Below are 21,590 nucleotides of genomic sequence, written 5' to 3' on the forward strand. Positions count from 1 at the left end.
TTCTTTTATCATATTCCTGAAAGGTATTTAAAATGTGCTATTATGTATTTTAAACTGGGAATTTATCAAAGTAATCGTTGAAGTTATTGATCCAAGAACTTGCACATTTCCACACTAAATTCTCACTTGGATTAAGTTCAGTAAGGGTTGCTTAAGAACCACGTTAATTTACATATACGGAACTAAATTATCATTAATTTCTGTGAGGTTTGTCCTTCCTGTGTTAAAGGAAACAAATGAGTACAATAGTTAGGTTTGAAACAGCAGAACATTAATACCAAAAGTAAAAAGTACCCTCATATTTAAAGCATTGACACACGCATCTTCAGGCTTTGGGTTTGAAGCCTATAATTTAGCTCTGTTTCCTCTTAGCACAAAGAATGATAGGACATATTCTAACTTGATGAGCAAGCCAAAGTTGTAGTATCTGAAGTTGACATACAAGGATTTCCTTAGATGGAAGTCATGCAGCAGTAAGAAGCTCAAACTGTGGCTGATGCCGATTTCACAAGAGCGATTGTTTGTCATGTTGGTACTCAATCGTCTTGGTACATGTCGTCCTGAACCACCGTCTATAACGTGATAAACTTATCCGGAGCCCAATTGGAAGGTAGCGATCCTAACACCAAGCGCTGTGGCTGGCCCAGAAGTTTAAGTCAATATTCTACTGACCTCAAAACTCGACTTCTTTTGCTTGTGAAAGTTTTCACAGAAGTGTTGTTGCATTGAGATTCTTGCAAGTACTAAAATTCCCTGTAAAATGTACATCTATTTCTCTCTTCTATGATTTTTTTCAGGTACGTCGTTGTTTTACTCTAAGTGTTTAGTAGAAAGAGTATAGAAAAACGGGTGTGACTTAGGGTTCTAAACTCTCAGGTTAAAAAATTATTGAAGCATAATATACATAGAAAAAGTATATATGTTACATGTATTATAAGCACAGCTTGATGAAATTTCATAAATTCAATATATTTGAGGAACCAGCGCTCAGATTAAAAAACACAAGACATTACCAGTATGCCAGAGGACTCTGCTATGCTCTTTCCAGTCTCTACCCATCTTCCCTCCAAGATAACCATTATTCTGACTTCTTACGGCATAGTTAACTTTTGCCTGTTTTTGAACTTTATATAAACTGAATTATGCTGTCATATGCCTAGCTTCTTTCACTCAAAATTACGTTTGCGAGACTCGTTCATGTTATTGCTTGTAGTTGCAAATCATTTCTCATTGGTGTGTGGAATTCTAATGCATGAATATTCTACAATGTTTCTGCAACTCTTGATGGGCATTTAGGTAGATTCCAGTTGAGGGCAATTATGCATAAAGCTTCAGTGGGTGTTACAGAACATGCGCTTTGGTGAACAGATTGTTTTTTTGGAGTATATGTCTAGGAGTGAATTTCCTGGGTCACGTATTATGCAAATGATCCATCTTGGTAGATCGTGCCAAACACTTTTCCAAAGTGGTTATACCAATTTACATGAACCTTTAGAGGAGTGTAAGAGAGTTCTGGATACTTCATATCCTTGCCAACACCTAGTATCTTTGGTCTGTTTCATTTTGGCCGTCATGATAGGTAAACAGATTTTTTTAAAACTTAAAAACATTTTAATCCAAGTAATGTATTCACATAGTTTAAAAAACAAAAACACCTGAAATAGCGCATGAGGATTTACAATAAAAAACAGAAAGCCCTGCCTCACCCACAAACACCCCTTTCCTAGAGGCAACACTTTTTTTTTTTAAAAGTCAAGTTGTTTTTAATAGGCTGTTTTTTAGGGAAGTTTTAGATTTAGAGACTAATTGCCCGTAAAGGACAGAGTGCCCTGCCCCCACCACCCCCATTTCTACAGTTATTAATATCTTGCATTAATGTGGGTACATTTGTTATAACTGATGGATGAGCCATTATTGATACTTATTATTAACTAACATTAGGGTTCACTCTCTGCGTTGTACAGTTTCATGAGTTTTGACAAATGCATAATCTCATGTGTCCACCATTACAGTGTCATCCAGACTAGTTCCACTGCCCTAAAAATGCCCTGTGCTCCACCTGCTCATCACTTCTCTCCCCGTGAATGCCTGGCAACCTCTGCTCTTTTGGCTGTCTCCATAGTTTTGCCTTTTTCAGAATGTCGTATAGTTGGAATCATAAAGTCTGCGCATAGCTTTTCCAAATTGGCTTCTTTCACTTAGCAATATGCATTTACGTTTCCTCCATGTCTTTTAGTTAGCTCCCTCCCTTCCTCCCTCCCTCCCTCCCTCCCTTCCTTCCTTCCTTTCTTTCATTAATGGAGTTTATTTTTTAAACAGTTTTAGGTTTACAGTAAAATTGGCTGGAAAGTACAGAGAGTTCCCGTGTAACCCTCCCCCCACCCAACACACACAGTTTCCCGTTATTAATGTCTTGCGTTAGTGTGGTGCATTTGTTACAATTGATTAGCCAATATTGATTCCATTAGTAACTAAAGTCCACAGCACGTCTTAGGGTTCACTCTTTGTGTTGTACAGTTGTGTGAGTTTTGACAAATGCATAATGTCATGTGTCCACCATTATGGTATTATACAGAATAGTTTCGCTGCCATAAAAATTCCCTGTGCTCCATCTCTTCTTCTCTCCCTCCTCCCTTGAGTCCCTGGCAACCACAGGTCTTTTTACTGTCTCCATTGTTTGAGGCAACACTTTGAACTGTTGCAGGTTTTTATTCTTTTGTTGGTTATCTTCATAATTCTAAATAATGTACTGTACTGCTGTTTATGGATTCATCCATTTTAGGCACCATCTACTGACATTGTATGAAGATGAGACCTCGTTCACTGACACTACTCTTCTCTCTTTCTCTTCCCGCTATGCTTACATTACTGAATTCCTGTCTTGATTACTGTTTCAGTCAGGGTCCAGCCAGAGAATGAGTCACCATAGGTATTTTACACAGTTACATAAGTGATGGAGATGCCAGAAGCAAACAAAGGGTGGCAGAGCGGCCAGGAATGAATGTCATCAGCAAGCCGTCTCCACCCCCAGGGCTGGGAAACACAGAACCGTGCCCGGTAGGAGCTGGGATCCCAGGAGAAGGGGCTGCCCGGAAAGGAGCTGGAATCTCTGAGGAGGTAAAATCACGGCTAGAAAATGGAGTGGGAGAGAACAATAGCCAGGCTGATAGCCTCCTCCCTGTCTCCCGTCAAGCCGCCATTGGGCAAACCACTCTGGAAGCCAGTTAGCAAGGACCTCAGGAAATGTAGTTTGTAGAAGTTCAGGGGCTGGATCTGAGGGCCAACAGGCATAATGGGTGAGCCTACACATGCGTGTTAGTCAGGCTTCTCCAGAGAAACAGTATCAGTAGGAATTGGCTCACGTGATTATCGGGGCTGAGAGGTGTAGACCCAGGAGAGCCAGTCGTGTAGTTCCAGCCCCAGTCTGAGGGCCTGAGGAGCAGGAGAGCTGAGGGTGTAAGTTCCATTCCAAGTGTGAGTCTGAAGGCGGGAGAAGACCAGTATCCCAGCTCCAAGAGAGTCAGGCTTAGAGAGTGAATTCTTTGTTACTCAGCCTTATTCAGGCCTTCAAGGGATTAGATGAGGCCCACCCACATTTGGGAGGCAATCTACTTTACTCAGTCTACTGATTCAATTTTTTTTTTTCTTGAGGAATCTTAGCCCTGAGCTAACATCTGCTGCCAATCCTCCTCTTTTTGCTGAGGAAGACTGGCCCTGAGCTAACATCTGTGACCATCTTCCTCTTTTTTGCTGAGGAAGACTGGCCCTGAGCTAACATCTGTGACCATCTTCCTCTTTTTTGCTGAGGAAGATTGGCCCTGAGCTAACATCTGGGCCCATTTCCTGTGCTTTATATGTGGGATGCTGACCACAGCATGGCTTGCCAAGTGGTGCCATGTCTGCACCTGGGATCCAAACCGGCGAACCCCGGGCCGCTGAAGTGGAACGTGCGCACTTAACCGCTGCACCACCGGGTTGGCCCCCTACTGATTCACATTTTAACCACATCCAGAAACATCCTCACAGACACACCAGAAATAATGTTTGACCAAATATCTGAGCACCCTGTGGCCCAGTCAAATTGAAAAGTAAAATTAACCATCACAATATGTAATTTTTAAATTAGATACTTGTCTCTGTTACTTATTTTATCAATTTTCACTTCCTACATTGTAAGATGAATGTCCCCCTTATCCGTTCTGCACTTTTTCTTTTTCCTCCACCTGCTGTCAGCTTTGGACTTTTACTTTGTCATTATTGTTAACCTTTTTATTCTGCCCTGCAATCGAGTATTTTTCAGATGGTTCATAGGTTTATTCTAAAAATTGAAAACCAATAAATGGTTTACATTGTTATGACTATGTAAATAGCATTCAGATCTTAAAATACTGATCGTTCTTTCCAACCCTTGGACCTCTTGGATGAGGACACCCCTAGCGTCAGGGTGAAACGGATTCTTTCTCTTTATACTCCATCAACGCTTTAAACCAGGCCATGTTTTGGTTGGTTCATTCAGACTACGACCATCTTACAGATATTTTTTGGTTTTCCTTAATCTTCTAGTTGCTCTTCTTTGTTTTCTTGCACTCTTTCGGTGTTCCCAAATCACACCATCTGTGAAGTCATCCTATTCCCCCCCAGTGTTGTCTTATTGGAGCCTTCTCTCCTCTTGCCCCAGTTTAGATTGGGGCCTCAACAGGCCTGCTTCGTAGCTTTCATCTTGAGGTTTTTCTTTGGTCTTTTCCCCACTTCGTTCCACAATATCATGGTAATATGACTCTCTGGGAAGGTAGGGGGTGTTTAAGAGCATGGACTCTGGAGTGGGAATGCCCAGGGTTAGATCTTAGTTCCCCCGCTTACAAACTGTGTGATCTTAGATCTGTTATTTGGCCTCTTTATAACTCGATTTCCTCATCTGTAAGATAATAATAGTAATAGTATATACTTCACAGGATTGTTGTGTGGTTAAATGTAATAACACATGAAAGGCACTCGCAACAATGCCTGACACAAAATAAGCACTCAGTAAATGTCAGCTATTATTAATCATCTTCTTTCTTTATTTATCCTCTCTTCGTTTTACTGGAGTACATCCTCAGATAACTTCCTAATAAAGAGCGAATAGAGTCTGAGGCTTTGCATGTCTGAAAATATCTTTATTCTGCTAAAATATCTTTATTTTGCTCTCACATTTAATTGACAGTTGTGATAGATTTAGAATTCTAGGTAGTAATGACTAGTTGCCCCTGCCCTAAGTGGCCCCAGACTAAAACGCTGTTGGAATGATCACATCTGCTTTTTATAGTGTTTCAGACTCATACTGTCACTTTTACCTTATCCTATTCTTTTGAAATGATTCACCAAGTCCAGCCCACACTCAAGGCAAGGGAAATGATTCTCCGCCTTTTGAAGGGCCTACAAGAGAATTTATGAACATATTTTAAACTACCATAGTCTGCCCTCTGGCCTCAAATTATTTACATTCAGCTCATATGCAAATTATCCTTTCCCTCTTCTAAGAATCTACCTCTCAAAGTCCCAGCCATTTACAGTGTCAGCTCAAAGTCCAGGCTGTTGTCATGTCAACAGGTCCATGTGTGGATAAGGCTTGTCAGGTGCAGTTTCTTTTTTTTTTTTGAGGAAGAGTAGCCCTGAGCTAACTACTGCCAATCTTCCTCTTTTTGCTGAGGACGACTGGCCCTGAGCTAACATCCGTGCCCATCTTCCTCTACTTTATACGTGGGATGCCTACCACAGCATGGCTTGACAAATGGTGCCATGTCTGCACCCTGGATCCGAACCGGCGGACCCGAGGCTGCCAAAGCAGAATGTGTGCACTTAACTGCTACGCCACCAGGCTGGCCCCTTGGGTGCAGTTTCTTAAATGCACATCCTTGAGTACACTTCCTCTCAATCTGAAGGACTGTGAACTAAAGATCCAACTAGCACTCCATGGTGGGACAGTCATAGGATAACCAGAAGAGACACTGCTGATCATGAAGCAGGTCTACATGTGTCACTGGCCTGTAGCAATTCTGAAATTCAGCTGGGCACAGGTTGGCAGTTCCTTCACTGGGACTCAAGGCCCGGGAATGACTTTTCCCTGGTTCTAGCTCCCTCTGGGCTCTTGATTTCATCCTTTGAGTCTTTCTTCATTTTTCATGAAAGGTCGCCTGTGTCTGCAGCTGCATAGCTGTCCCAGTCTACTTACTGATTGTAGAAGCTGGTGGGTCCAAAGCCCTCTTTCATTGTACTGTCTCTGTTCTTTTAAAAACCCTTCTCCACCTTGGGTTTCTGCTGGGACTTATGAAGAACAACACTCTTAAACTTCCAGTTATATAGTAACTAAGAGAACTGTAAGTCCTACAGTTTACTTTGCTTTATGAGGGTATGCTATATCATAGAATACTGGGATCCCCCAAGACTCTACCTCATTTAGGAATCTTTTCTAGCATCTTTTCCCAGTGTCAACTATTCAGTTTTGTTCTTAAGTTAATAATTTCACCTTTGATAAGGGCTGCATCATTAATGTTATCTGTGTGTCAATAAAATGAGAAACTATATTTCAGTGGTATTGACTAAATGCAAGTAGTATCAGTTAGGAATGCATTTAGCTGCAAGTAACAGAAAGCCTGCCACCAGTGGCTTAAATAGAAAGAAATTTACTCACAAAACAGGATGCAGCCTGCACCACGTTAAGGCAGTAGGGTCGTCTGAAGCAAGCTGCGTGGAATGGCAGAGCTGTCAATTTCTTTATTAGCTACTTCAAAATATTGGGAGAAATGTTAGCAATCATTAGTACTAATAACACCAATATTTACTGACCACTTACCCCCTGCCCTCTTCAAGGTGCATTTTGTGTATGAGCATTTCAGGCTCACAATGAATAGAGGCGGAATGGTTGATGTCACATGAAAGTCATTTCTTTTCTTCTTCCTCTCCAAGTCACAAAGCAGCTGTAATATTTCTAGGGCACTTGGCTTCACCAAAATCCCGCCAAGGTTTCCTTTGCATATCAATGTCTCAAGCAAACTTATAAGAATTCTAGAATCTAATACTTTTGCGGAGAAACCAGTCTCGCCTTTTCCCATCATGTTAAAGATCTGTGCTGTTCAATAGAGTTTCAGGATGAGCCCTTAGGGGGTGCTCCCGGGGGGGTATATTGGCTTTGTGCTTCTTTTGGCAAGAACCTCGCTTGCTAGGAGGCACTGCAACTTTTATATAATTATCAATTAAATTATAATTATCAATTACAGTAAAAACAAAGGATTTTACTTTTTGTCTTCCTGTTGACATTTTCTAACCTACGCTAAGTTAGCAGGTTGCATTTTATTTAATTCTTATCATCATACAACTACTCTAACATCATCACGGGACAATGGTGGCCCCAGGGGTAGCATCAGTTCTGGAAATTTCAGATACGGTTTGCAAAGCTCTGTAAGGTCTTTGTCAGCATAAATTTAAAGTTTTTTTGAGATTTGGATCCTATGCTCCAATTTTTTATTACCGTTCAATGCTGTTTCCTCCAGAACTTTCTTCACTTCCTTTACATTATTCCATTAGGCGTTTGACCAAACTTGTCAAAAAAAACTTTTCCTCAACTTGAATATGAACATTTGGAAGAGTACTGACATATTCAATACCCAAATATTTTATTATTTCTGAAAGGAGTTGGTTCTCCCTGTGGAAGATGAATAAGTGAACAAATGTCTTTTTTTTAATCTCTAATGAAAATATCTTCTCTATTGATCAGCAAATATATGTGCAAGGAAACATGCTATGTACTGCAAGGGGGAGCAAGCAGGTTAGGAGTATAACTTAGATTTCCTTTCTGTTATCAAAAAAAGATAAACTTTTTATTTTATTAATTAGGATAAGGTGTGCTTTAAAAAAATAAAAGGAGGGGCTGGCCCCGTGGCCGAGTGGTTGAGTTCGCGCGCTCTGCTGCAGGCGGCCCACTGTTTCGTCGGTTCGAATCCTGGGCGCGGACATGGCACTGCTCGTCAGACCACGCTGAGGCAGCGTCCCACATGCCACAACTGGAGGAACCCACAACGAGGAATACACAACTATGTACCGGGGGGGCTTTGGGGAGAAAAAGGAAAAAATAAAATCTTTAAAAAAAAAAAATCTTTCACACACACACAAAAATAAATAAATAAATAAAAGGAAAGATAGCCATGAAATTAGATAAAAATTAAGCAGTGAAATATTTTTTCCCTAGAGCAGCAAGGAGTTATGAGAAATACCATAACCTGTACATTTTGGACTAAAAAAGTTGCTGCTAATAAGATTATAAGACTTATCTTTAAAAGGTTTGCTTTGTGTAGTACTATTATTCCTTTGTTCTTCAAAGCCGTAAGAGCTGCTTTCCTTGTACTGTTAACGTGAAATAAATGACAGGACATTTTTCCCCTGCATTTTCTTCTTGCCCCTTTAAAGCTGAGCTTTTTAAAAAATCTGTTATGTATTAATTCTTTTTCTCTCCATCCTTTGTACAAAACCAGCTCTGAGATTGGGAATAATGTTGACTATTGTTAACTCAAGTCCATGACAACTTAAATTGCCATAAAGCCAAGCATTTGAGGAGCCTTTGAGTTCACCCCTTGGAATTGCTTTTCCAGCCCTTGGGCAGGATTCTGTTGAAATAATCCTTTCTAGAGAGGAGACTCTGTCTCTGGAAAGAACTGTCTGATTTGACCTTATATGTTGATTTTTCTAGAAATGGAGGCATTGAGGGGGCTGGGGGTTGGGTGGAGGGAGAACGAGATGTATAGAAGTGCAGAATATTCAGGTTTACTTGAAGCCAACTGAGCAGAGGAAAGTTGTATCTTGCAAGAGCTTGGCTCAGCCAGGTTCAGCTCTCAGTTGTTGTGGAACTAGTGAAAAAGTTATCCTTAGAGATCCCATGAAGGATGCCTCCAGACCTCTAAAAGGGATTTGTTCCTTTTGTATTAAATAAAGGGTCTCAGGGGGTATTTACTTCACCTGTGTGCATCCTCAACACTTCTTCTCACTAATTATGCTGTAATTACCTCCTTGCGTAGTTCTCTTTCTCCCCTCCTAGGCCTCGAATCCCTCATTGGCAGGACTCATGTTTCTCATCCTTTTATCATTACAGCAGTGCCGGCTGTGTGCAAATTGCTCAGTAGATATTGAATGAATGCATTGTGTTGACGGAGTTCAGACGTACGCAGAACACGGACTCCCAAATTTTGCAGGAGAACTAGTAATGGAGAATATATATATTCCCTTTTTTATAGAAACTTATGGAATGAACTTCTGATGAATTCCTAATATTTTGTGATCAAATGAATTCGCTGAAAACTAAGATGCCTCTTATGATCCTAGGTGCAACCCAACATCACTTAGCAATCACAACCTTAGAGTCCCTTAGCAAGGGCAGGACAGTGCAATGGGTAAGATGGTGGGCCCAGGAGCCAGGCGACTGGGTTCAAAAATCCTCCCTCTGCCTCTTCCTAGCAGCAGGCCTTTGGACAAGCTGCTTAATCCCTCTGTTCCTCAGTTTCCTCAGCTGGAAAAACAGGTGCAATATAGCACCCACCTCTTAGAGCTCTTATAAGAATTAAGTGAGGTAACATGGGTAAAACTCTTAGGATAGTGGCCGCAACTTGGTGAGCTTTGAATGTTGGCTTTTATTAGTAATAACGTAAAAAACTTGAGAAAGTCTCAATTTGCTTATTTGAAATTTTCATATGGACATGTGTTGGAAGCAAAGAATAGCCGTAGTACATAAAATGTCACGTTGGAATAAAACTCACTTGGGAGAATGAGGTCGACTTCACCGACAGCGGTCTGTGCCAAGGGACGCTCTGGCTGTGGTGAGGAGCACAGACATGCACAAGACTTGCCCTCAGCGCAGACTGGTAGCAAAATGGTGAGAAATACATCGGACAACAGAGGGAACAAGGTAACTTTGGTTCGATCCCTACCATTCACCAGGCACTGTTCTATGCGCTCTGTGCTTGTTTTTCGTTCAAGCCAAACTAATAATCTTATGAGATAGGTACTATTATTCTCATTTAATAGATGAATAAACTGAAGCTTAGAGAGGTTAAGAACTTCGGCAAATTTCACACATCTACATAGCAGAGATTTGAACCCACATCTGTCACGTCCCACTCCCCCACTGATCTTTATAAACATTTTTCGAGGAAGTGAAATAATCACCTCCGAGAAGAACGTACTATGGGACTGTGAAATCCCAAGGTGGGAAAAAAATCAATTTAAGCAGTCTGTTTCTCCTGGTGTACAGCATAGGTGTTCAATGTTTATGAAATGACTAAGTTTATGAATGAACGAGCAAAAGCATGAATTGTCCGCTCCTATGATTAGGTAGTTTAGTTTGGCTGAGGACCTCAGGGCAATCTGGCTTATGTCTAAAGTCTTCGTATGTGCCTCCTGCTCTGACTGCCACAAGCAGCCAAAAGAGAAGGCTAGTTAATACATTTGTCTCAAATTACTCGTAAACCAGTAAAAAGCAGACTTCACAGATGTAACCATGGGAAGTCACATGCAGTTTTAAACCCTTCCTCCTCCACCCCCGGAGCCCCTCCGTACGGGAACCTTGTAGGTCCCAGTGCAGACCTCTCCCAGTTTGTAAAGATAGCTCTGGGCACTGCGACACAATGACAACATGCACCAGGTTCTCAGTACACTCTAATTCCCTTTTACCTCGTAAACACCTTTGTCCAGTTTTACTTCCCAGGTTCTACTTAGACAAACTACAGAGCTGACAAAAAGCCAAAACAAAATGGAATAATGGACCCAGCAGCAGAGATGTACAGAAATCAGGACAGGGCATGTGGGAGTGAACGGGAGGTGGGAAAGGGAGGGTGGCACCCAGGGAGTCTTTCCGGGGAAGGTCACATTCTAGCGAGGGAGGAGAGTCAGCCCTTGTACTTGTATTCCTTTGTGCCAGATCTCCTTGTCCCCAGCACAGCTGTGGGCTTCACAGCTGTAGGACGGAGCAGCTGCCCCTTGCAATCGTGAGAGAAAACACCATTAACAGAATTTGCTCCTTCTCTTGCCCTGTGATGTTTCCCTCTGGCCGCCATGCTGGAGCGCTCTTTCCTTACGACACCGTAGAAGAGAGAGGTTGACCTCTGCCGGCCTTAGCTTGATTTCTTCTCAGTTCACTTATCCACCTGTGGCTTTTTTCAGCCATTCAGCAAACATTTATTGAGGGCTTCCACGGCCAGGATCTGTACTAGAGGTAAACCCCTGCCCCAATGGCGCTTACAGGCGGGTGGGGGTTGTTACGATCAGTGCTTGCAGCTACTCCATCAGGCGGGCCACTCTGTCACCTTCCATTCCTTTTTCATTGTCGTTTAGCAGGTGGCTGTCTGCTTCTTTTCTCTGATTACACACCGAGGGGAATCCAATGCTTTGGGGTTATGGATGGTTATACAGAATGGACTCCTGGATGTGTCTATTATCTTGAGGAATTGTACATATTTGTTCCAAAAGCTAGTTTACTCTTGAGCTAGATATTTTAAACAAAGCAAAACAAACCAGAAGAAGCTCATTAAAACTGTACATCCTAAGGGTTTGACAAATATTCAGTGGGTTTTTGAGGAAGCATTTGGTCAAGAGACAAAGTCATTGAGTGAGTGCCCAAACCTGGGGGCAAGTGCAGATTGGGCTGTAGGGCCCCTGAGTGTGGAGCTTGACCCTTGGCTGGGAACCCCCCTGCCTGTCCTCGGGACCCGCCTCAGAAGCGATGCAAGAAGGAGCTGCTGCCGGATTGTACCTGCTGTAGCAGCCAGCGCTCCTGAAGTGACTCCACCACTCATGGACTTTAGGATGCTTGAAGGCTCTTTATTCCAATTAAAGTGCAGCCATACCGGACCTTGAAAAGTGTGGCTTAGAGCAACCTCTGGAAACAACTCAGCCCAGCCCCCCCCTTTTACTGTTTTGGCCCAGAGAGCCACAGAGCTTTGCCCAGGGTTGCTCAGCTAGTGAGTGGCACAGCTGGGACGAGAACTCTGTCAAGTGTTCTTTCTGTCCATCTATTTGCCTAGGAGGGCTTAGCCCTTCTTGGACCTTTATTGTGTTTTGCTGTCGGAATCAAACACAAGGTAGATTTCTCAGGTAGTCGTGGCTGGGGGAAGGGGCTGTGACAGCAGAGTGAGATGAGAGGCAGGGAGACCTCAAAGGAGAGATGATTCAAAAGCCAGGGGAGTGGGCCTGAGGGACACTGCCTCCTTCCCTCGTGCTCTGGGCTGGCCTTTGTAAGGGTGTCTGGGCGGCCTAGTCCTGAGTGCTGGTGGAGTTTCAGGCATCAGCGATGGCGCGGGGTCAGGGGCAGCTTGGGTAGATTTTGGGCATCTGTGGGACATAGCGGGGGGTGTGTGTGTGTTCAAGAGAGAGAGTGAGAGGATCGCAGTGGAGGGATGTGATATTTACTCTGATCACCTATTCAAATCATTTTCCAGTGACTCAAATCATGGGGCATCTTCCTTAAAACAGAAAGTAAATCCCAAAGAAGAAGAAGAAATAATAAAATTAGATCTAGAAATCGATGTGCGTTGTTGTTAAAAAATTCCTTCTAAATACTTTTCTTTGATTTTAGAAGTTGGCTTTGGTCCCCTCTGAATCCTGGAAGATGTAATGGAATATTAAAGATGGTTTGGAGTGGCACCTTCGTTGGTGTGATTTTTCGTTCATTTCACAGAGCAAGCATTCTGGCAGGGGAAACCTAAAATGTACAGTCAAACGAGTTAGCCCAGCCAACGTGGGGCAGAGAGCAAGGTAGGGTGGGCTAAGTACAGAGAGTTCAAGGTTTGGAAGCTGAGTTCACAGGCAGCACAACTACCAACCCGCTGTGAGGACTTGTGCAAACGAGTCTTCTCTCTATTCTGAAGTCTCCCAATGCAGGTTAAAGTTCTGCATGAATTCTGTACAGTCAAAATACCTGCCTGCATGAGTAGTACAGAAAAGGGGGCTTCAGATGGAGCTGTTCAGACTGGCCTTGTTCGTCTTTCAAGTCAGCGACGGAAAGTGATGTTCAGAACTCCAGGATCGTATGGCCAAGCTTCCGAAATTTTGTTCCTTCACCATAAGGACATTTTCAAACTAAATTTAACGTTCAGATTTAGTTCCATCATCGGGACATCACTCGAAAATTAACCAACAAGTTTTTCTGTTTCTGTTAGAAAGGAGAGTCATCCATTAGCATAAATTATACCTTGAATATAGTGACCATCACATGAAAGAATATTGTGAGCCTAAGATTCTGTTGTGGAATACAGGATTTGTTACATCGAAAGTGGACTATGAAAATTCCAACCTTCTTACTCATTGGCTCTGATGGCTAAAAGGAGAGGGATGTCTTAGTCAACATAAACGATCGCTCTCGAAAATAGAAGTGTAAATAGGATTCTGATGAGTTGTTTTGCTAATTGTTTTTCAGTATACAAAATAATGTATTATAAATGGAAAAACTAATCTCTCTTCTTGAGGAAAAGTATTATTCAAGAAAACTTTGATTATAAAGAGCCCCTGGAAATTGCACAGAAGTTCCTCTTTTCTGTAGATTTGTTCATTTTCTCACTGCCCCGTAGACCTTTTTCTGATGTTTTAGTTTAGTGGTCTGGAGCTGACAGGTAGGGTGCTGCCTCCCTCAGATATTTTGAGTAAATCTTTTCTTGTATGATTGCTTCGTGTTAAAAAAAAGATGCATTTAAGTTTTCGATTATAGAGGACTCCGATGATGAGACACGCATAAGATGTTTCCACTTTTTCTGGAAACAAATTGTTGAGAAATATCTAGAACCTTGAACTACGGCTCATACCTCTTGGCTAAGTAATTTCACATCTAGAGTTTGGTTCTAATGAGATAATCAGAGATGAAAGACTAAGTTGGTGTACAGAGAGGTTCATGTAAGAATATATGTAAGAAAATTGGAAATAAACAATGTCCAATAATGAGACAATCATTGTGTACAATATACCCACACAATTAATTTTATGTAGTCATTAAAGTCATGTTTTCATAGCACATTTAGTGCTCTGATGTTAAATGAAAAAGAGAATCAGTATATGAAGTAGTAGGAAGATATGTTCACAGTTTTATTTCATTTTTCAATCAAATACCTTAAAACATTTTGAGATGTAATTTACGCTTAGTAAGATTTTCCCTTTTCAAGTATATGCTTTGACTGGTTTTGACAAATGTGCCTATCAAGATATAGACTCTACCACCCCCCAAATTTTCCTCTTGCCCCTTTGTAGTCAATGCTCTCCCTCTAGTCCCCCAGTCTCTGGCAAACTGTAGTTTAGCATTTTCCAGAATGTTAGATAAATGGAATCCTACAGTCTGTTGCCTTTTGCAGCTGGCTTCTTTCACTTCTGAGATTCATTAATGCCGTGTGCGTCAGAATTTCACTCTTATTGCTGAACAGTGTTACATGGTATGGACGTCTCACAATTTGTTCGTTCACCAGCCCATAGACATTTGCGTCGTTTCCAGTTCCTGATGCTCACGAACCATTTGTGTATAAGACATAATGTTTGTATTTCTCTGGGGTGAAACCTTAGGAGAAGGATTACTGGGTTATATGGTAAGAAACTGCCCATCTCTTTTTCGAAGTGCCTGCCCCATTTTGCATTCCTACCAGCAATGGGAGTTCTAATTGTTTTGCATCCTCTAAGCTCATGAGATTGTCCATTTTTAAAGTTTTAGCCATTCTAATAGGTGTGAAATGGTATCTCATTTTCCTAGTGACTAATATCAAGCATCTTTTCATGTGCTTATAAGCCATCCATATATCTTCTCTAGTGAAATGTCTATTTAAATCTTTTAAAATTGGAGTCGTGGGGCCGGCCCGGTGGTGCAGCGTTATGTTCACACATTCTAATTCTCAGCGGCCCGGGGTTCGCCTGTTCCGATCCCGGGTGCGGACATGGCACCGCTTGACAAAAGCTACGCTGTGGTAGGCGTCCCACGTATAAAGTAGAGGAAGATGGGCATGGATGTTAGCTCAGGGCCAGTCTTCCTCAGCAAAAAAAAGAGGAGGATTGGCAGTAGTTAGCTCAGGGCTAATCTTCCTCAAAAAAAAAAAAAAAATTGGAGTTGTTTGTTTTCTTATTACTGAGTTTTGAGAGTTCTTTATATATGCTCTATACAATTCGCTTGTCAGATATGTGATTTGCAGATATTTTCCCCAGTTTATAGCTTATCTTTTCATTTTCATAATAGTGTCTTTTAAGGAGCCAAAGTTTTTAATTTATCGACTTTATTTTTAATTCTATGCTTCGTCCTTTTCTTTAATAAACTTTTTAGTTTAAAATAGTTTTAGATTTATTTAAAAAAATGCAAAAATAGCACAGAGAGTTCCCCTACACTCTACACCCAGCTTTCCTTTTATTAATATTAGTATGGCCCATTTGTCACAACCAGTGAATGTGGTTTATGCTTTTTGTGACCCAAGAAATCTTTGCCTCCCCCAAAGTCTTCATGATTTTGTGTGTTTTTATGCAGAAATTTTATAGTTTTAGCTTTTAGGTTTAGGTCTATGATACATTTTGAGTTAAAGTTTGTGTCTGAATTGCAGTAATGTTGAGATTCCTTTTTTTTCTTTTCTGTGTGGGCATTTAGTTGTTTTAGCACTATTTGCTGAATAGACCTTTTTATTTTAACACACACACATATATATAAATATATAAAACACTGAAGGATATGCTTGAATGGTGGTTCTATTTTTTACCTCTGATATTTTCTAAGTGTTTCTATAATTAGCACGAGTGAGCAGCAGTCTGTGAGTGAGCAGACACAATATGGCGAAGAATGACAGTGAAAATAAACGCAGTAGAAGCAGAGACTGAGAGAAGCTGGCCTCTGAAAGAGGGCTCAGCAGATTATGTTGCTGAGAGGGTGATGGATACTCAGTCCCCCATTTGTCGATTTCTGAACTGCCCTGCAGAGCCTGGAGGCCTGGCTTCATTGTGGGTCCTCTTCTTCTCTGTGGTCTAGTCCAACAGTTGAGAAATGCGTATTTTTTGCTTGCACATCCACCCTTAGAACAAACCCCCATTACTTTAGACAACTTGAGTGGGGCTCTGTTTCTTGCAACTTACAGGAAACTTACCAGCAAACCCACACACACAGGAAGTAGGCACCTCTTTATGGGGTAAGGATGAAGGACTAAGGAAAAACACGTGGGTCCCAAAACTCCTCCTCCGGGATTTGGCCTCCATGAGCGAAATTAGAGCTACGTCTTTTACTGTAACATTATATTTCTGTTAGTTGTAAATATGTTGCTAAGATCAAGGGATAACATTATTAGCCATTTATTCATTTTAAAATTTATTTTTCATATTTTGCAGCTCAGAGACCGGAGTTCTGAAAACAAATAAATTCTGATTTGGGGTGGAGAGAGAGGGTTGCAAGTAGAACACTTCTGAACATAGGCCAAGACTCGTCCTTGTGAAACTGGTCTCAGAGATGGCAAAAGGTCACCGAAGCTGAATTTTGCATCCTTGAGACATAGCACACCATGGTTAGGGTCATGGGCTGAGGCATCAGAATGCCTGGGTTTTAAGGCCAGCTCCATGACTTTCTCAGCTGGGTGAGCTCAAGCAGTTTCCAAGGCCTCCTTAAGCCTCAATCCGTTCTTCTGCAAACAGGGCCGACTGGGAGGTTTCTGTCAGGTAAGGTGCCTGGCACAGAGGAAGTGCTCTGCAACTGCCAGCTCATCTCATTGCTCCCCAATACTCCCAGCGCTCATGCCAGGGGGCCTGGCGGCCTTGTGTGCACGCATGCCTGAATTTTCAGGCTCATTGTTCCCTTTGCGAGGAAGGCCTCCCATTTCACTGAGCCCTTGAGCCACCCCATCTGTTCAGCTTTCTCTGTCTCCCTGTGTGGGTTCCCTCCTCCTTTTTAAGGCCCTTAATTAGTTTTGGGTGATAGAATGATCCACACCACCTGAGCATCAGTTATTAGCAATAAATGCGGCTCCTCTGAGTAGCTCTGGCATACTAATTATTTCCACATAAAGGTAGTTTTCTGCAGCTCTGATTACCTGCTAAATTATACTGGTGCGTATTTTAAAATTTTTGTTTGTTTTGAAATCATTCACCTCAGGTTCATCCAGTCCATCCAGAAACACCTGCAATAAACATTGGGTTTAATTTTTTTTCAATTTTTAACTCCAGCGCATTTTTGCTTTTTAGCATCTCTTGGGGAAGTTCTAGTTCTTCTGTTTTCTGGCTCGTGTTTCCTAAATAGCCCATTAATTGCTTAATAGATGTTATCTCTAGGAGGCTGATGATCTTTGCCAGGCATTAGTGTTGTCATGCTAGGCCTCGCATGTTAATTCTTTCACTGACTTGTACTCCGGGACCACATGATAAAGGCAATAGGCCAAAGAAGCTACTGAGTTGAAACAGGGAGAAATTCAATTTAACTGGGATTAGGTTAGCACTTGCTAGAGGTGGTGGGCATGGTGGTTAGGGCAGGAGACGGGGCAATGAGCCACAAATGAGCAAAATTGGCTGGATATAAGATAAAAACTATTTCCAGCACTATAATCAACCTTTCTTTATTTTTGTTAAACTATGGTGTAAGAGTGTAACATGCTACAAAGACATATTCTTTTGAATGCTTATTTTAATTTTCACCTTGGGTCTCAGTGTTGGGGATACCATAGGCAGTGGTCTTCATGCCCTATCTAAAGGAGGTGTTTAGAGCTGACTGATTTTTTTCTTTCTAACATTTTGTACAATAGAAATATTTTATAATTAATTAATTTAAAAAAACAGGCTTCAAGGGGGCAGCCTGGTGGCATAGTGGTTGAGTTCATGCACTCCGCTTCGGTGGCCCCAGGTTTGCAGGTTCAGATCCCAGGTGCAGACCTACACACTGATCATCAAGTCACGCTGTGGTGGCATCCCACAAAATAGAAGAAGATTGCCACAGATGTTAGCTCAGCGACAATCTTCCTCAAGCAAAAAGAGGAAGATTGGCAACAGATTTTAGCTCAGGGCCAATCTTCCTCACCAAGGAAAAAAGGAAAAAGAGCCAGACTTCAAGATTGTAATTGTGAGGAAATCTAGCCAGGAATCTTTGCAGTGGTGCAAAAGAGGTGAAAGTGACAGGGGTTAGAGTGGGGCCAGGAGATGGAGAGATGAGGACAGATTTTGGGGTTTTTAAAAAATGCTTTTGGTTGTTTAATTAACATACTGTAAAAATAACTTTTTTGGTGTATAGTGCTATGAGTTTTAACAAAGGTACACAGTCATGTAAACACCAGCCCAATCATAATACAGAACAGTTTCATCACCTTCCACAATTCCCTCGTGTTGTAGTCAACCCCCCCACCACTAACCCCTGACAACCACCCATATCCTTCCCTATATCTTTTCCTTTTCTGTCATATCATATAAATGGAACGTCACTGTATTTAACTTTTTGAAACTGGTTTCTTCCATTCCGCATAATGCCTTTAAGAGAGAGACATCGATGTTTGGTTCTTTTTTTTCTGAGTAGCATTCCATTGTGTGGATATACCAGAGTTTGTGTAACCATTCATCTCCTCAAGGATCTTTGTGTTATTCCCAGTTTTTGTCAATTAGGAAAAGAACTGCTATAAACATCTGTGTACAAGTTTTTGTATAAACATAAGCTTTCACTTCTCTACAATAAATTCTTAGGAGTGGGGTTAATGGGTCATATGATAAGTGTATGTTTAACTTTATAGGAAACTGCCAACCTATTTTCCAGGGCAGATGTTCCATTTTGCATCCTACAAGCAATGCAGGAAACTTGCAGTTACTCTGCATCCTTGCAAGTATTTGGTATTGTGCTTTTCTTAAAAAAACATTTTAGTAGCTGTGTCCCAGTACCTCACTGTGGCTTTTATTTGCATTTGCCTAAAGTCTGATGATGTTGAGCATCTTTTCATCTACTTAAATATTTGATATGCTGGATACGAGACCTTTGCTGGATATATGATTTGCAAATATTTTCTCCCAGTCTGTAGCTTGACTTTCTGTTTTCTCAATGTCTTTGAAACAGCAAAAGTTTTAGTTTTGATGAAGTCCATTTTATTGATTTTTCTCTTTTAAGTAAATCTAATTTATAAAGCTTAAGACTTCAGACATGAAATCTGTGCTCTTTGTAGGCATGCATTTGCTATTATGTACCAGCATCGGAATGTTTTCAGATTTGTTGCTTATGGTTGCACTAATTGTGCGCTGTACAACTCTAGGAGGCATAATTTATTTGGCCTACAATGTGAATGGCACCCCCACGAGCTGTAAAGTGTACAACTTGTACAACCGTACATTATCTCTCTGGTGTCTTCTTTAGTGCACAGATTGCCATCATTGCTGTGGTTCTGTTTTATTTCTCCTGCCATTTATTTATTATGTGGGGTCTATATGAAAGCTCTATTTAAGAAGCTCCTGTAAATGAACCATCTAAAGCTAACTTGTTCCCACTGACTCTTCAGCTAGCTGATGGCCCATCCTTGGGCTTCCAGCAACATCATGCTTTCGGGCCGGTTTCCTCAGCTGTCTCTTCCCAGCAGTTCACTTACGGAACATGGAAACTCCCTGCCTGCAGCCAGTCGTAGCGTCTAGACAGCTACAGTCTTGAAACTCCAATCTAAACAAATGACTAAAAACTTAAGATTTGTAGCATCATCTATTATGCAACTCTGGATTTGCATTCAAAAGCAGCCGAATATAAAGACAAATGCCATTTGCAGGTAATATTTTGGCTACGAGTAATACATCATTAACTCCGAGTAGCTCCAAGTAAACTTCGAGGTGGCACACGGTTCCCCTCTGACAATGTGAGGTACCATTTGGTGTCTGAGATTTTTATATTCTGAATACTTGGCTGGTTGTACTTTCTCGCCCCCAGTTAAAGATGGGGTCACAAGCTGTTAATCGGTCAGCAGTTCATGTCAGAGCAGAACCAGAAAAGCTTCAACAGAAGAGGATTGTTCTCAGTGTGCTGCTACGTCATCATCTTCATCAATTATGGTGGGCTCTAAAATGCTGCATGGAAGGCAGGGATGGGGAAGAAGGAACCAGCGTCCTATTTATGAATTGTTTTTATCTGAAATCAGGCTGATTATGTTTTTATGTAGGGAAGGCACAGAATAGGATTGTACCTTGCGAATGGGTGTCACTTACACTGGGAAGTCGTCAAGGAGGCCATCTTGGAAGGTGTGGATTTGGAAAGCTGAAGGTTTGGGAGGAGCGAGTGTGTAATATCACAGGAAGGTAAAAAGATGGGTTGAGAGGGCATCACTGCTTGGAGGGTCCAAAAAAGTGGTTTGAGGGTTGAAGGAAGGAAATGATTTATCGATCCCGCTCTAAGAAGTAATGATAACCAAAGGGGTGGAACCAGCAGGTGATTTTTGTTTTTTAAGTAAGTCCGTGAACCTAGTACAGAAGGTGGTCTTCCCCAGGGAGGTCTTGCACCTACCCGGCTTCTTCATAATCAGCTCCAGTATGATGTCAGAAAGTATCCAGTTTTTCACCATTCAATATGATGCTAGCTGTAGGCTTTTTGGTTTTTTTGTTTTATAGACGTTCTTTACCAAGTTGATTAATTCTCCCTCTATTCCTAGTTTGCTGAGATTTTTTAAAAAAATTTTTTATGAACGGGTATTGAATTTTGCCAAATGCTTTTTCCCATCTATTGTTACGATCATATGATTTTTCTTATTTGGCCTGCCGATGTGATGGATTACGTTAGCTGACTTCAGATGTTGAAGCCATCTTGCATACTTGCAATAAATCCCACCTAGTCATCGTATATAATTCTTTTAATACATTGTTTGATTTGACTCACTAACATTCTATTGAGGATTTTTGCATCGATGTAAATAAAAGATATTTCTCTCTAGTTTTCCTTTCTTATAATGTCTTATCTCGTTTTGTTATGAGCTGATTTTGTTAATGCTGACCTCATAGGATGAGTTAGTAAGTGTTCTCTGCTTTAATTTTCAGAAAGAGATTGTAGAGAATTAGCATCATTTTTCCTTGAAATGTTTAGTACAATTAGTGAAGTCATGTGGGCCTGACACTTTCTTTTTTGGAAGGTTATTAATTCTTGATTAAATTTATGTAATAAATATAGGCCTCTTCAGATAATCTATTTCTCCTTGTGTTGAGTTTTAGTAGTCTGTCTTTTAAAGAATTGATCCTTTTCATCTAAGTTATCAAACTTTGGGGCATAGAGTTGTTCATAACATTTTTTATTTTTGAGGAAGATTAGCCCTGAGCTAACATCTGCTGCCAATCCTCCTCTTTTTGCTGAGGAAGACGCCCTGAGCTCACATCCGTGCCCATCTTCTGTCACCTTATATGTGGGACGCCTGCCACAGCAGGGCTGGACAAGCAGTACGTAGGTTCACCCCCGGGATCTGAACCGGTGAACCCCGGGCCGCTGAAGCAGAACGTGCACACTTAACCGCTGCGCCACCGGGCCGGCCCCCTAGATCTTTCTTCTTTTCTAATATATACTTTTAGTGCTATAAGTTTCACTCTGAGCAATGCTTTCACTGCATCCCACATGTTTTGATAGGTTGTATTTTCATTTTCATTCAGTT

General features: G+C 41.4%; 1 long non-coding RNA gene across 1 annotated transcript in view; it reads left to right on the plus strand.

Annotated features, from left to right (window-relative positions):
- Positions 1-21,590, plus strand: part of LOC123285737 (uncharacterized) — a 150,342-nt gene that overhangs the window by 88,139 nt on the left and 40,613 nt on the right. The gene's annotated exons all lie outside the window — the stretch shown is intronic.

Source organism: Equus asinus, chromosome 1 (assembly GCF_041296235.1).
Source record: "Equus asinus isolate D_3611 breed Donkey chromosome 1, EquAss-T2T_v2, whole genome shotgun sequence".
Lineage (NCBI taxonomy): Eukaryota > Metazoa > Chordata > Mammalia > Perissodactyla > Equidae > Equus > Equus asinus.